Source organism: Apium graveolens, chromosome 1 (genome assembly GCF_009905375.1).
Source record: "Apium graveolens cultivar Ventura chromosome 1, ASM990537v1, whole genome shotgun sequence".
Classification (NCBI taxonomy): Eukaryota; Viridiplantae; Streptophyta; class Magnoliopsida; order Apiales; family Apiaceae; genus Apium; species Apium graveolens.
Window position 1 is genome coordinate 96,875,074 of NC_133647.1, and position 18,478 is coordinate 96,893,551.

Sequence of the window (18,478 nt, forward strand, 5' to 3'; positions counted from 1 at the left end):
ACGGCTTATGGAGGACATTATGGTGGAGAAAAGGCAGCAGCTCGTGTTCTTCAAGCAGGTTTCTTTTGGCCAACTTTGATTAAAGATGCTCATCAGTTCATTTTGAAATGTGATTGATGTCAATGTTTGGGTAATATATCTAAAAAGGATGAGATGCCTCTTAATGTGCTTCTCGAGGTTGAGGTCTTCGATGTTTGGGGAATTGACTTCATGGGGCCATTTGTCTCGTCTTGTAATAATCAGTATATCTTGTTGGCAGTTGATTATGTGTCGAAATGGGTTGAGTTAAGGAATTTACAACGAACGATGCGAAAGTGGTGATTAATTTTCTTCACAAGCAAATATTCACAAGGTTTGGAACTCCAAGAGTCATAATCAGTGATGAGGGGTCACATTTTTGTAATCGCAAGTTCACTGCTATGATGAAAAGGTATAATGTGAATCATCGCATCGCTACAGCTTATCATCCTCAGACAAATGGTCAAGCTGAGGTATCTAATAGAGAGATCAAGTGCATTTTGGAGAAAGTGGTATGTCCATCAAGGAAGGATTGGTCTTTGAAGCTTGATGAAGCTGTTTGGGCATATAGAACATCATATAAGACTTTATTAGGAATGTCGCCGTTTCATTTGGTTTATGGTAAGGGGTGTCATTTGCCTATGGAGCTTGAGCATAAAGCATATTGGGCTTTGAAGAAATTGAATCTGGACTTGGATGCAGCTGGAAAGAAGAGGATGCTTCAGTTAAATGAACTTGACGAGTTTTGACTTCAAGCTTATGAGACTATAAGATGTATAAGGAGAAAGTGAAGAGGTGGCATGATTGGGGTCTAGTGCTCAAGAAATTTATACCAGGGCAACAAGTTCTTTTATTCAACTCTCGTCTCCGTCTTTTTCCTGGAAAGTTGAAGTCAAGATGGTCAGGGCCCTTCATAATCAAAATTGTGTTTCCACATGGAGCGGTGGAAATTTTTGAGAATGATCCGGGCCAAGCATTAAAGGTAAATGGTCAACGATTGAAGCATTATTATGGTGACACGACAAACCGCAAGGTGGTTAGTGTCGTTTTATTGTCCACTTGATCTCAAGATTCTACGTCGAGCTAGCGACGTAAAAGAAGCGCTTCTTGGGAGGTAACCCAAGTTTGTTGTACATTAGTAAGTAGAAGAAGCTAGAAGAAAAGAGAAAATCATAAAAAAATCAAAAAAATAAAAAAATTCAGGTCTGACTACAAAAGCCTGGCGCGCCCGCGCTGTCCTAGTGCGCGGCCGCGCCATTTACAAAGAAACACCGTGCGCCCGCGCTGTTACAGCGCGCGGCCGCGCTGTTTGGCAGAAGTAGCGCGCGCCCGCGCCGTGTCCCGACTTTGGAAAAAAATAAAAGGTAGTTTAAGGGTGGAAACGGGAATTTTGTCCCAAAACCAATTCCTAACCGAATTTTACTCTCCCACATCCCATAATTCCCTCTCCAAATCAAACTCATTACTCCCATTATTCCCATAATCAAATCCCACTTCTATTCCATATCTAATTCTCTTTCCACCACCTATATATTCATACACCCCATACACAAACATCTTCACCAATTCACAAACTCTCAAATAAAAATTCTCTCTCACACACAACTCTTATTCTCTATAATCAATTTCCATGGCACCCAAGAGACAAAGAACTCAAGTCGATAGCAGCGCCACCGATTCTTCAACTTCGAGTGGTATGAGGCCCAGGTTTTCTACTCCCGAGGCTGAGGAGGAGTACACGAGGCTTCTTGTGAATCCTATTGCAAAGGAGAGAGGTTTCCTGCCATCTGGGAATGATGATAAGCTTTTGGAGATGATCTTGGATATGGGTCAGATTCCTTTTTGCGAGGCACCAACTGCTGTTCCCATGAGTGTGGTTCACGAGTTCTATGCGAATGCCAAGGCCGAGAATAATGGCTTCACTGTGGTGTGAGGGAGGACGGTGGAGTATAGTGCAGAGGCTATTAGAACCGTGATTGAGCAGCCCGCGAGGAAGGTGGGGCAGGATACCTGGAACGATAAGACTCCAGAGGACTTTGATCTGGATCTTATTTTTGCTACTCTGTGTCGGCCCGACACACATTGGAAGATCAAGAGGGGCACAGTCGCCGAGTATTCTACGTTCTCGGCGTCCGGCATGAATAGGTTTTCCCGTGTATGGAACACTTTTATATGTGCTAATATCATGCCATCTTCGCATGTGCACAAGGTTAATATGGAGCGTGCACGTCTACTAGGGGATTCTGAGGTTCTTGAGGGGGAGCACTACGGGGTCTATTCCGTATGCGTCAGTGATGATAAAGCTATGCGTGGCAGTTGGTGTGTATTGGCCCGCACATGAGCAGTTACAGATTTCGAGTGCTCCGATCGATAACACTTCTTTGTCTACGATGCTAGAATGGGATGGAGGCAAGCCCTATCTGAAGGGGCTTGGGTATTCTTTTGACCACCTACCTGGTGGGAGGCCAGCTGCTAGTCAGGGGAGCAGGACTGCATGGAGATCTCAGTTAGAAGATAAAGGAGGACCATCGCAGCAGCTGCAGCAGGAGGCCGCAGGAGCGGACATGGGAGCTGGTTTGAGCTCGATGCAGTATAGGCGTCTTTCGAGGAGGATGGATGCAATTCACAACATCCATAGTCGTTTTGTACAGGATCTCACCCAGGCCCTTGGGACTACATTTAGAGCCACCGGAGTTGACATTCAGTGGCCAGTTTTTGGTGAGGACTCTGTGTATCCGCCTCCTGACACACCTGACACTCCACCCCTTGAGGGTGAGGATTCTGATTCAGAGTAGGTATGCTTGATTCCTTACTATTACCTTCACTGAGGACAGTGAATATTTTAAGTTTGGGGGTAGTAGTTGAAGGAATATTTTTGTGTGAGTCTCATATAGTTGCATGTTCATGATATTTTTGTTCATATAGTTTGCATATTTGCATTATAACATGATCCCTTAGATAATTTTTCCGATTGACTTGCGATATTGATGCTAGTGTAGTGATATCGTATTTACTGGTGTTGAGTCTTATTGGATTGATTTGCATGCTAGAGACACTTGTATTTCACTAAGTCTTATAGGTTGCTAGAGTGCTAGATCATGATCATGGTTTATTTAATTCGTCAAGGTTTAATCGCTTGTTTATATTTAGAATTTAGGGCATTCTCTTAATAATAAAAAACATGGATATTTAAAAATTGGAGAAATTGGATTTCATTGCTAGTTGTGTGGCTAGGTGTCAAATGGCTAATAGCCGTCTCATATTTTTATGAGTAGTCTAGGGTTGAATGAGATGGAGCGAAACGCACTCATTCAGAAACTGTGAAAGAAAAAAAAAGAGAAAAAAATGAAAAGAAAGAAGAAAAAAAAGAATAAGTGTTATGTATAATTGATCACGAGTTGGCTCTTTAGCACTCGAGTTATTAAGTTCTTAGAGGACTTTGTGCCTAGTGACCTAAGGCTTTTATGGTCTGAAATTCGCTAACCTAACACTCGCTACATGGGTGCTATTGTATAAGTCTTTTATGGACCTCACTCATTGCATGATCAAATAAGCATACTTGTGTTATTTTATAGTGAATAAAAGCATGAATCCGTATAAAACTCCAATATAAGAATTGAAGTGTTATAAGTTATTTTGAGTCTAGCTTTTTATTTTATTTATAACCTTATGATTGCCTTGATGAGTAGTGAGTCATGATCATTGATCTAGTTATGATAGTATATCTGTAAGCATCTTCACACACGCACGTCTCTAGTTTGTAAATTGATTTGTATGATTTGGTTGATCTTCATGCGAATAATTGCATTTATTGATATGCTGCTTGTTGGTTGGTTGAGTTATTCTATCGGGGATCGTTGTATTCATATAGTTGTATTCATGCATTTTTATTTCTTGTTCTTTGAGACTATTTATGCTTGAGGACAAGCATCAATTCAAGTTTGGGGCTATGTTGAGTGGCATTTATGACACTTTATTATGCTCTAATAAGCTTTAAATTGGTGTATTTGTACTTAGGTTATTATGTGTTTTAATGTGTTTTCTAGTGTTTTTGCATTTCAGGCACTATTCAGGTAATCAGGTGAATTAGCATTATTTTGGTGCTAATTTAGTGTCCAGGTGGTGTTGGAATAAAAGCTCGTGGAAATCCGGCTCGAAGCAACAAGATTTAAGAAGAAATCTGAGTTTTTCCCAGAAGGACGGGGTTCCAGAAATGCAGCGCGCCCGCGCTATCATAGCGCGCGCCCGCGCCAAAGCCGAATTTCAGAATCCTGTTTCTATTACAATTCTAAAAGGGAAGGCTTCCATATTTGTTGAGGGTTGCTATATATATTCATATTAGGTCGTTTTTAATATATATCAAGTCAGAGACGGACCAGAGCGCAAGGAGAAGACGACAAGAGACATTTAGCACAATTCAACGAAGGCGAAGACGATCTAGTTTATTCTTGTGAATCTTTGTTGTGAATTGTAATTTGGATGCTTGTTTCTTGTTTTGCTTAACCTATGCTCTTGTTTGTACATGATTTTATTTATTCATATAAAGACTACATTTGTTATATCATGTTTTTTCTTAATTGTAGGTAACCCGCAGCCGATACCCTTTGGGTGGGCACTGGGTAAACCCTACGGGCTCCCGCAATAGCCTGCAAACCACGTGAACCAAGGTAAACCGCATTTAGCGACAGCTCTGACTCAGGAGGCATAATCATAAATTCACCTCCCGTGGGATTCGAACCTGTGACCAAGAGGATAGTTATCCCCTCTTTAACTAGAAAAGATTGTATACTACTTGCGAACTCGTATACTTGCGTGTATTATTAGCGCATGTTTAGCGACTAACAAGCTACTAAATGAGATTCTCTAGGATCAGCCTGAAATCTAACACAAAGACAGGTAGCAAACATTATATCTGGCCTACAAGTTGTTAAGTACAAAAGTGAACCAACCATGCCCGTATAGCTTGAAATATCCACAGACTTTTCAAAAGTGTTTAATTCAAGTTTAGTTGTAGTGGTCATGGGAGTTTTTGCAGATGTGCAATCCATTAGATCAAACTTCTTTAAGAGATCATAAATATATTTGGTTTGACTAATGAATATTCCATCACTAACTTGCTTAATTTGTAAACCAAGAAAGTAAGTTAGTTCTCCCATCATGCTCATTTCATACTTACTTTGCATTAATATGGCAATCTTTTTGCAAAGTTTTTCATCTGTAGAGCCAAATATAATGTCATCTACATAAATTTGAACAAGTATACTAGAGCCATTAATATTTCTAAAGAATAAAGTTTTATCAACAGTACATGTTGTGAAGTGATTTTCCAAAAAAACTTTGATAAAGTGTCATACCAGGCTCTAGGTGCTTGCTTCAATCCATAAAGTGCTTTCAAAAGATAATAGATATATTCTGAAAAATTTGGATCTTCAAAACCAAGAGGCTGAATGACATAGACTTCCTCCTCCAAATCTCCATTCAAAAAGGCACTTTTGGCATCCATTTGATAGACCTTGAAATTGGCATGGGCTGCATAGGCTAAGAAAATTCTGATGGCTTCAAGTCTTGCAACAGGAGCAAAAGTTTCATCAAAATATATTCCTTCTTGTTGACAGTAGCCCTTAGTAACCAATCTAGCTTTGTTTCTGATCACTATGCCATTTTCATCCATCTTGTTTCTGAATACCCACTTGGTGTCAATTAGATTCTTTCCATTAGGTTTGGGTACCAGCTTCCATACCTTGTTCCTTTCAAATTGGTTTAGCCCCTCCTGCATAGCTAAAACCCAATCAGGATCCAACAAAGTTTCTTCTACCTTCTTTGGTTCTTCCTTAGAGAGAAAGCTACTATATAGATATTCTTCTTGAGTTGCTTTCTTTATTTGAAATCTAGAAGATGCATCACCAATGATGAGCTCAAAAGGGTGATCTCTTGTCCATTTTCTTTGTTGAGGTAGATTAGCTCTAGATGAAGAGGCCTCATTATTGTCTTCATGTGTGATTGATTTTTGATTATGAGAAACTCCCCTTGATTTTGTGAATCTTTGATTTGAGAAAGGGATATTTTCTGTAGATGATCTATTCTGACTTTCAGCTTCTCTCATTGTTCCGATGGATGTTGCACTTTGTATCTCGATGGATGAAGCTGATTGTCTCCCGATGGATGAGGCAGATTGTCTACTGGCGGATGAAGCATTTTGTAACTCGACAGATATTGAATTATATGCTTCATTAGTTGTAGATTTTTCTGCATTATCCTTAGTCAATGTTTCTTGATCACTTTCATCATCACTGTCATCACTAACCATCTCCATATTATCAAACTTGAGGCTTTCATGGAAATCTCCATCTTGTAGTCCTTCAATCTTTTTATCATCAAACACAACATGTATGGATTCCATAATAATGTTGGTTCTTAGATTTTAGACTCTATATGCTTTTCCAACAGCATATCCAACAAAGATTCCTTCATCTGCTTTAACATAAAACTTTCCATGATGATCAGTTTGATTCCTTAAGATATAACATTTGCAGCCAAAGACATGAAGAAAATTTAGAGTTGGCTTCCTATTCTTGAACAATTGGTAGGGTGTCATGCACTTTTCTTGATTAACCAAAGAGATATTCTGAGTGTAGCAAGCATTAATCACAGCTTCAGCCCAAAAATATGTTGGTAACTTTGATTCTTCAAGCATAGTCTTTGCAGCTTCAATAAGAGATTTGTTCTTCCTTTCCACTACTCCATTTTGTTGTGGAGTTCTTGCTATAGAAAACTCATGCATATCCCACTTTCTTCACAAAATTATCTCATCACATAATTCTTGAACTCAGTTCCATTGTCATTCCTGATTCTTCTAAATTTGAAGTCAGGATGATTATGACTTGCCTTATGTGATTGATGATGATTTCACTAGCTTCATCTTTGGACTTTAGATATCATGTCCAAGAGAACTTTGAGAAATCGTCCACAATTACTAGGAAAATTCTTTTTCTTGAAATAGATAATACATTAACTGGTCCAAACAAATCCATATGCAACAGTTGTGGAGGTTCTTCAATTGTTGAATCAAGCTTCTTTCTAAATGATGCTTTGATCTACTTTCCTTTCTGGCAGGCATCACACAATCCATCCTTAGTAAACTCCACTTGAGGAATACCTCTAACCAATTCTTTCTTGACAAGCTCATTCATGGTCTTGAAGTTTAGATGGGACAGCTTCTTGTGCCATAGCCCACTTTCATCTTGATCTTGATTTACTGAGAAGACAAGTGACAAATTCTGCATTTGATGAGTTGAAGTCAACTAGGTATACATTTCCTTTTCTCACTCCAGTGAGAACCACTTTGTTGCTCTTTATGTTTTTGTCAAAACACAGGCTTCTGAATTGAAGGTAACTGATTTGCAATTATCACAAAGTTGGTTGATACTCAACAAATTATGCTTGAGACCATCTGTTAGGTCCCAATGTGTTTGTAGAAGGGGGGTTGAATACAAACAATACCAAATAATCGAATTAAATGTGGAATAAAAATGTGAAACAAAATTCAAGTTAAATAAGAATATTATTAAACTTGAAAGGTGTTACAACAACTGTATCGATTACAAGGAATTAATCTCAAATTAATTATCACAAATCTAGAATAAATTCGACATGAACTTTTTCTATTTGTGCAATAAGAAGATTCAAATACTAAACGCAATTTGAGATTAAGTTCTAGGGATTTTGATCCCCTAGATAGTTACACAAGAACAAGAGAATGATTTCTAGTTGATTGGATTTAACTTTATAAACTAGAAATGTGATCTTGAATTTAGCAGATGAAAAATAAAATGTTTTATGCGGCTACTTTTCTTTCTGTGTTCTTGGTTGTTGGATAATAATGAATGTTTGCTGCTTCTGTTCTTTTTAAATCAATTAACAGACTCTCATTGAACTGGCAAGACAATCCTGAGCTCAGCAAGACAATCAGTAGGACTATTGATTGTACTAGCAAGACAATCTGATTGAACTACAATGACTTTCGGTATGACAATCAGTTGAACTAGCAAGACAATCTCCTTCCCAGTAGAACTTTCGGTATAACTATTGAAATGACTTGGCATGACAATCGGTATGACAATCCAGATTGTCATGCTAGTTCATTTTCAATTATCTTGCTGATTTAAGACTATTTTTAATCTAATTAAACTTCTGAAAATTCTTAATATTAATTCTGAATTAATTAATCAATTAATTCAATTAATAATTAAATTAATCTTTGCATATATAATTTATTTTCTTAATTAAATTATATGACTTAATTAATTAATAGAGAATTAATACTAATCTTGAGCAGCAACCATCTTCTGAAAATCTTCTGATAATCACAGTCAATTATGAATCAATTCCACCACTTCACTGTTGTCACTCGATGTACTGTCTGGTTCATAAGTGACTAACTTCCGTGACGTTTCTTCATGTCTTAACTTTGATAATTGATTTTCTTCAGATTAAATCCTTGTAATTCTCTAATACCCTGACGAGATCTCTTTCACTTGATTAAATCCACAATCTTGATTTGTATCACTGAGGCTTGATCAATTTCTTGAACTTCTTCCAGTGAAGTAATTCGTCAAGTCTGTAGATGAAGCTTGTTTCTGAATCCTTTGACATATGTTACTTTGTGAGATCTCTTTAACGGTAGATCCACTATTTACTTATTACATTCTTATTTGAGTTGAGTTAAATCCTCGAATATACAAATAGGCTATGAGATATGCCTTACAATCTCCCCCTATTTGTTTGTTAGACAATAACAACAAATACCTAGTGGATAACTCAACTAACAAATAAGAAAAAGATATAAACAGAAATGCAAAGTAAATGGTAGAAAAGTTCTGGATAACATTTAACATTTTCCAGATTCCAAATAGATGTTCCTCTAGACTGAACATATCTTCAAGTAGTTTCATCTTCATTTGTACAACCACATTTGTTGTTGAGAAGCGCATATCTCTCTTGCTTCTCCCCCTATGAGAATCAATTGATTAAAGAAGATCACCTTCGTTTACCACATCTCCCGTACAATAGGATCCGCAGATAAAAATCAATGGTACTCCCCTTTTGGAAAACAGCTTCTTCCCTTACTAGAAAATCACCTTGTGTTTACCACCTCTCCCGTACAATAGGATCCGTAGTTACAAACAACAATGGTGTGGTGTAGTGTACATATGTAGGATCTTTTTCTTTCTCCCTGCTATTTCTCCCCCTTAGTTGAGGAATCCTCCAAACTTTTACTTAAGCTTTTATCTCCCCCTTAGAGAAGGAATGTATGCGTTGTCTGAAGGAGTTCTCTTATTTCACTTGGATGGAAAAGAAATAACAAGTAGTTTCGCTTTCTTCCTCACTGTGAGTGTGTGATTCTGTTTTAATGTACCTCACATGTGTTTCACTCTTCTCTCCACTCGTGTTTACACTCATTCTCACAAGTGTATCACCCTTCTCTCCACTCGTGTTTACACTCATTCTCACAAGTGTATCACTCTACTCTCATAGCTCCAACATTCAGCTGTACCTGCAAGGAAAATCACCTTATCCATCCTTAAGGAGGTCACAGGTGGTGCAATGGGAGTTCACAAATCCCCATCCTTGTTAAACTCGTCAGATGAATCTGAGTCATGATCTACAAGTTGCTAGTTTCCCTTTTAGGGTTCCAGATTTGAATTCTGGGAAGGTAAACAATGATCCAACGAATTTAGCATAAAGATCAAAGTTCCCTTCTAATGTCTGTGAAGACATTTCCTTGTGACTCATCAGGTAATATCTGAATCATTGTCAACAAGTTGCCGATCTGCACCTATGTCAGATCCACTATCCGCAGATGCATCCAGGGGATTTAAGCCTGGGGAGGTAGACACTGACCACTGACATATGGCTTTTGGATCAGTATCCTCTCCTAACACCTGTAAAGGCAATTGGTCCATTAACGAACCTTAAACAATCGAATCTGACCTTAAAATGGTCAAAACTCTTGTTTCCGTCAACTCATCCTTTGTGTGTGTAACCTTTCCTTGTGCATCAAGAATTGTTTATGTTTGAAGTGGTGACACTACATCGGATGCCTTGGCCGACAGGCAAATATCAATAGACACACCCTGTTAAGAGAATGAATCTAGTAACTGTTTTTGTGCATTTTCAGCCATTACATCTTTTTGAGAAGATGTATGGGGGTTAGCAGTTGTCTTGGTTTAAATACTACTCATCTATGTAGGAGACAGAGCTACTGGATTGACTACAGAACCTTCCTTATGTGGTGCACTAAGGCACTATCTCCCTCATGCTCATTCATACTACATTTAGTGGTAAGAGAGTGTTGGTTGGTTCTGTTTCTGTGCTTGTCTTTACAGTCTGGGATAGATGTTGTGGGTTTTCAACCTCATGACTGTCAATGAAAGACAGTCATTGGAGACTGAACATGTATCACAGAACATATGGTACTATAGAGATAAAATGTACTTAAGATCTTTAAGGAATGAAAATTATACATTTAATCTTTTGAGAGAAATGATGTACAATAGTGATTTCAAAAGATTTTAATGAAATAAGAAATCACTAATGTAGAAAGAAGTTTGATTTTCTCCTAAAACTCACTGCACATATAAAACAATATGTTTGTGCCTAGTGATAAGAGAGTTATTAATATGACGATTGCTTGAGCAGTACACTAGTTCATACCAACCTGAAGTGAGATTGTGAAGAAGAGATTGTGAAGAAGAGATTGCATAGTCCAATAGATCTGAAACTGCAAAGTCCATGAACTGAGGTGCATTGACTTCCTCTTTTGACTCACCAACCAGGAGTACACTTGTACACATCTTACTAGAGTCCAATTCCAAGTGTAATGTGAATCAGGTGCCTGATATGTCTTAATATTCTCAAGTCTCGTCACTGGTGCTATATGTTAGATACTGCTTCCTGATAATAACCTAGCACAATATACAAAATTCCACTGATAACATATCCAGCTTGCAAACAACCATATCCCTCAAATAAACCTTTGCTGTTATCTCCAAAGGTAACTAGTGGGCCAGCTTTCTCAATCCACATTTGATAGCAGGGCTCTATCTACGATCATATGTCTTGATGATTCACTTGTCAAGAATCCACACTACCGATTACACCTGTATACTGCCCTGCACTTCAAATGGATTAGACCTTCTTCAGAACCCAAACTTGGTTGGGCCCGACATACTTGTAGAATTGTCCTTTGTCAGGCAAAACAACATTTTTAATTTTAATGGTCTCAACATCCTCAATGACTGAACATTTGACCTTGTAAACAGCCTTAACAAATTTCTGTTTAGGCTTAGGCACAAATGTCTCCTTTCTAGCCTTAGAAGGACTAGCAGTCTTAGACCTATCATGCTTCTTATTATTCACATGCTGACGAGGAGTAGTCTTATCACTAAAAACATGCTTACCATTAAAGTAAGCATACATCAAATTAAAAGCACAAGACATACAATTAGCAACACCACATGCTTTATGAGAGTGATTAACAACAGGCAATTTATGCATGGTAGACATGGAATTTTTGTTATCCAACTCATGTGTGTTTGAGTTAGTCTCAGTTGCTTTCACAACTTTGACTGGAACTTTCGACACACTTGACTTGGAAACAACCTTCTCATTAGCATGATCTTCAGCACGTATTTCTTCTTGAAAAACAGAAGAAGTCGCATCAAATGGTTCAGTAATTGATGCTTTATAGAGGGGTTCATCAACACCCTTAAGCACATATGGTACTTCCCTACCTTTAGCACATACATGAGGAGGGGAGTTTGTGCCTAATTTTCCAATAGCAGCATTGTAATCATAACCTATTCCAGATGTTTGATTAACAGCTTGCTTACTATAGAACTCTTTAGCCTTCGAACGAGAATTGAAGTAGGCTCTAACCTTAGTCTCAAGACCGGTGATCTTGTCTTTGAGAATAGTTTCGAGTTGTCTATAACAGTCAACTCTATTCTCTAGAAAAGATACTTGTTCTTTTAACTTGTCTTGATTAATGTGCACAAGTCTTAATTCATTGACCTCTTTCTCAAGGTCTTTGATATGCTGACTTAACAGTTCATTATCACGACGAGCACAATCTAAGGAACCTCCTAGATGATAAACTAATTCAGCATCAGTAAATTTTACCTCTTTTCTTGACGATGAAGCTTTTCCATCAATAGCCATAAGAGCAAGATTCTCATCTTCTTCATCTTCACTATCAGTATCATCCCAGCTTCTTCCCTTTGCCAGGTAAGCTCTTTCAGAGTTACTCTTCTGATTTGAATCATAAGAGTTCTTCCTTACTTGCTTTGGCTTCCTGCATTCTGTGGCAAAGTGTCCCAACTCATTGCAGTTATAGCATCTAATGGTGCTCCGATCAACCATCCCTGTTTTGTATCCACCACTACTGGTGTTAGAGGATGAAGATCCACCTGTCTGGAATCTGTTGTAGTTGGACTTGTACTTGAACTTGGGATTTCTCTTGAATCTGACATTGGAGAATCTCTTGACAATTTGGGCCATTGACTCATCTTCCAATTGCTCCAGCTCTTCCAAGGAATAAAAATCATCACTGGATTGATTTGTAGCAGGAGGATCATATTCTGCTACTATCATATTTTCCTCAGCCTTGGAAAACTGTACCATTCTCTCCGACTGTTGAGATTATTGTTGTTGTTGACCTTCAGCTACAAGAGCAGTAGATGTGCTGACCATTCTATCTTTTCCGTAGACTTCCTTTTGCTGAATATGCTCCAACTCATAGGTTTTCAACACACCATAGAGTCTATCCAAAGAAATCTCACTCAGATCTCTAGCTTCTCTAATGGCAGTGATTCTATGTTCAAGATGAGTTGGCAGTGTTAAAAGGAACTTTTTGTTGACCTCCCTGATTGAATAATATTTCCCATTTATGTTTAGGTTGTTGATCAACGTATTGTACCTCTCAAACACTTCAGTAATTCCTTCTCCTGGATTTGATTTAAAATGTTCATACTCAGAGGTTAGGATCTCCAACTTGTTCTCCCTAACTTTCTCTGTACCTTCATTAATCACCTCAATAGTTTCCCAGATGTGTTTGGAATTTTTACAGTTCATCACATGTCTGTTCATCAAGGGATTGAGGGAATCAACTAAAATTAACTGAAGGCTTGCATCCAAGGAGGCTTCTTCTTTTTCAGCGGGAGAAAAATCCTCAGGCTCTTTTGGATAGGTTCTAGCTTTGGTAATCACAACATCATCTACTATCACCTCTGGTTCAATAACCATTGGAGTTGTTGGACCCTTCTTTAACAAGTTCAGATATTTAGGATTTGCAACTTGTAAAAACAAGAGCATCTTCTTCTTCCACATGATATAATTTTCTTTATCAAATAGTGGAATTTTAACGGTTCCAACTTTTTGTGAAGTCATTATGGATTTTTGAATAAATAAAAATTCAAGGAGTTGAAAAATCACAAAAGTCTAGGATCTTGATTTGTTCGTTAATCAGAAGGCTCTGATACCAATTGTTAGGTCCCAATGTGTTTGTAGAAGGGGGGTTGAATACAAACAATACCAAATAATCGAATTAAATGCAGAATAAAAATGTGAAACAAAATTCAAGTTAAATAAGAATATTATTAAACTTGAAAGGTGTTACAACAACTGTATCGATTACAAGAAATTAATCTCAAATTAATTATCACAAATCTAGAATAAATTCGACATGAACTTTTTCTATTTTTGCAATAAAAAGATTCAAATGCTAAACGTAATTTGAGATTAAGTTCTAGGGATTTTGATCCGCTAGATAGTTATACAAGAACAAGAGAATGATTTCTAGTTGATTGGATTTAACTTTACAAACTAGAAATGTGATCTTGAATTTAGCAGATGAAAAATAAAATGTTTTTTGGGGCTGCTTTTCTTTCTGTGTTCTTGGTTGTTGGATAATAATGAATGTATGTTGCTTCTGTTCTTTTTAAATCAATCAACAGACTCTCATTGAACTGGCAAGACAATCCTGAGCTCAGCAAGACAATCAGTAGGACTATTGATTGTACTAGCAAGAAAATCTGATTGAACTACAATGACTTTCGGTATGACAATCAGTTGAACTAGCAAGACAATCTCCTTCCCAGTAGAACTTTCGGTATGACTATTGAAATGACTTGGCATGACAATCGGTATGACAATCCAGATTGTCATGCTAGTTCATTTTCAATTGTCTTGCTGATTTAAGACTATTTTTAATCCAATTAAACTTCTGAAAATTCTTAAAATTAATTCTGAATTAATTAATCAATTAATTCAATTAATCAATAAATTAATCTTTGCAGTTATAATTTATTTTCTTAATTAAATTATATGACTTAATTAATTAATAGAGAATTAATACTAATCTTGAGAAGCAACCATTCTTCTGAAAATCTTCTGATAATCACAGTCAATTATGAATCAATTCAACCACTTCACTGTTGACACTCGATGTACTGTCTGGTTCATGAGTGACTAACTTCCGTGACGTTTCTTCATGTCTTAACTTTGATAATTTATTTTCTTCAGATTAAATCCTTGTAATTCTCTGATACCCTGACGAGATCTCTGTCACTTGATTAAATCCACAATCTTGATTTGTATCACTGAGGCTTGATCAATTTCTTGAACTTCTTCCAGTGAAGTAATTCCTCAAGTCTGTAGATGAACCTTGTTTCTGAATCCTTTGACAGATGTTACTTTGTGAGATCTCTTTGACGGTAGATCCACTATTTACTCATTACATTCTTATTTGAGTTGAGTTAAATCCTCGAATATACAAATAGGCTATGACATATGCCTTACACCATCTACTAGGGCAACCTCTTCAATGATGACATTTTCTTTTGAAATCAAGCCATATCTCACAGTATAACCCTTGTTGTCATCTCCAAAAGTAATACTTGGGCGAGCTCTTCCCTTGAACTCAGTGAGCAGGGTTGAGTCTCCAGTCAAGTGCCTTGAGCAACCACTATCCAGATATGAAAGATTCTTTTTGTTTCCCTTCACACATCAATATCAAATCAAGTTGATTTTGGTACCCAAGTTTCCTTGGGTCCTGCCTTGTTAGTTTTCTTCTTTGGTTTCTTGGGTTTGATCTCATTTGACTTGGGAATTTCAGATTCATCCTTAGTCATTTGAGTTGAACCTTTGAAACCAATCATTAAAACAAAATTATCATGCACATTTTGGTTCACATGAAAAGGCATGCTATTTGCAAACATGTTATTCCAGTAAGGCATGCTAAATGGCATTTGAGGCATACTAAATGCAGCATAATAAGGATTAGGTGCAAACGGCATATTAGCAAATTGTGCATTCATATTCTGAGTAGACATAACATTCGTAGGTATGGTAGGAATGGCAGTCATGTTGGGAAAAGAAGAGGGTACAGGCATGGGAGTAGGCATAGCAAGTTTGTAATTAACAGACAAATGATTAACACTACCACACTTAACATAGATTTTCCTTGGTGCATATTTATCAGGTGTGTAGTTGTTATGTTTGTTAATTCCTACCTTCCCATTTCTATTATTTTTCTTTTTAGCTTCTATTTTAACCTCAATTTTTTCTAATCTGTCATTCAATTGCTTGATAGACAAATGACCAACATTAACTTTCTTTTCTTTTCTGACTTGACTTGATTCTCCTGGAATAAAGTGTTTAGAGACTGATCCATATTTCTCATTCAACTTATCAAGCTTAGCTTTGCTAACTGGTTTACTCACAGCAGACGGATGTGGCTCCTTGTCTCTCGACGAATAATCATTTTGATTATTCGACGAATAATTTTCATCATCCGTCGAGTCCACATGTGTCAACAATCCTTCAACCAAATTGGACTCAAGCTTCTATTTACTCTTCTTCCAGGATGCATCGCAAAAGGACTCAATACCTTGAACTTTAGTGATTTGAGCATGAACATCTCTAGATGATTTCCATGCCTTAATCATTTCATGTTCTCGTTCAAACTGCTTCTTTAAAATCTCTTCTTTCTTCAAGGACTCAGTTAATTTATCCTTAGCAATTTTACACTCAATTCTCAATTTCTCAAATTGAATAAATTGAGACTCTAACACATTATTCCTCTCACTTAAAAACAAATTATTTTCTTTAATTTTAGCATTTTCCTTAGTGAGGGACTTAAGTGTAACACGCAGGTGATATAATTATGTGGACATGTAATTTATTGCATCATTACACTCAGCTTGAGATAAATGTGCTAGGTTAGTGGTGATTACCTGATTGCTTGAAGAACTTGTTTCTGTTTCATCAGATTTGGACATTAGGGCTAGATTGACATAGCTTGTTTTTTCATCTTCATTCAATCCATCTGCAACCCAGTCATTCTCATGTATGATGAAATCCCTTTCCTTTTGTTTGAGAAACTCAAAGTATTTCTGTTTATAATCAATAGACTCAAACTTTTTTTGCTGGAATCAGACTTTCTACATTCACTGGCAAAATGACCCGCCAAGCCATATTTGAAACACTTGAATTTTGACTTATCAACCATGTTTGTGTTTGACTTAGCTGCTCCAAAATTCTTCTTGAATTTGAGCTTGGAAAACCTCCTAGATAAGAATGCTAAATGTTCATCAATATCATCCATGTCATCTTGGCTCAGCTGATCTTCATTTTCAGCTACCAGCCCTTTACCCTTGCTTTCACATACCTTTGAAGTAGATTCAACAGCTTCTACCTTCATCTCTTTCTCCTTCTCTAACTCAGCAACCAGAGCTATGGACCCTCCTTTCTTCCTTCCTTTTTCCATCCTTTCTTCTTTCTCTATTTCAAGCTCATAGGTTTTCATGATGCCATACAGTCTCTCCAAGGTGAACTTCTTATAATCCTGTGAATTTCTCAATGAGACTGTCATTGACTTCCACTCTTTTGGGAGATCTCTAAGGAACTTGAGGTTAGAGTCTTTTGTTTGATAGACTCTTCCATACAGCTTTAGAGCATTTAGTAGTTTTTGAAATCTACTAAATATATCAGTGAGTGACTCACTATCTTCACAGTGGAAATGCTCATATTACTGAATTAGGAGCTGCATTTTGTTCTCCCTTACTTGATCAGTACCATCACAGATAATCTGTATTGTGTCCCAAACCTCTTTGGCTATTTTAAAGTTAATAATGTTATCAAACATATCACCATCAACTCCATTGAACAATATGTTCATGGCCTTCTTATCCTTCCTGACTTGCTCAATATCAGGGTTTGACCATTCATGCCTAGGTTTTGGAACAGATGGCTCATTGCCAGTTACAACTCTCATTGGTACATGAGGACCTCTCTCTATGCAGTCCACATAGGCCTCATCTTGGGAAAGAAGATGTAGGTGCATCTTCACATTCCAGTGGTGATAATTATCTTTGTCCATAAATGGAATTTTAACTCCAATATCCTTTTTGTCCATCTTGTTGTTTATTGTGATCTTTACACTCTTTGTACTTCAAGAGCTTGCTTTGATACTAATTATTATTCCCTAACAATACAAAAAGAATTACGGAAGGGGGGGGTTGAATGTACTTCTGGCTCCTTTTTTTGATTTTAAAATGTTCTAACTTAATACATATAACAGTGTTTATTTGCTAAAAGGCGGAATAGAAAGATAATTGAAATCAACACACTAAGTAATAAAACACAAGGCTTTAAAACTTTCTGGTATATATACATATATATCAGAATGAGAACTCTGTGAAGCTTTGAATAGCTCACAGCTGCTTTAGAAGTAGAAAAAACAAAAATACAGAGAAATTCTTACAGAATACAGCTTGATGTATTTCTCTGAAAAATGTATTTGCTTAGTTAAATATTATACTTTCTACACTTGGTTTATATATCACCAAGTTTACATGACAGTAAGACAAGATAATAAAACAAAACATATCTAGTCTAACTCCATGCTACTTGACTACTTTATTCCAATATCTTTGAATATCTTCACATTTGCATGGAAATGGTAATGCTTCTTTGTTCTCAAAATCATGCTCACCAGGCTGCCACATTCCTTTTGCAAACACCCAACGCATGTGACTGTGTTGTCACTATCAACAACTATTTTGAATTTGATCATCCGTCGGGACTATGTTTGTCATCTATCAGGAGTCTGGATTATTATCCGTAGGGATCTTTGTAGATCATCCATCGGGAGTCTTGTAGATCATCCATCGGGAGTCTATCTGTCACTTGACTCTATTTCACTTATAAAGAATTACAAGACATCTCTTGTTTACAATTGGTCAACCTATTCTGCATATCAATCTAGTAGTCAACATGACTTAGATAACCCTATATAATCTACTAGACTAAAACATGTTGTTTGCAAAAATGTGCTACAATACTTATTTGTTACATAAGCTACACTCTCGATGGATGTCAAATTATCATCCATCGTGACTAT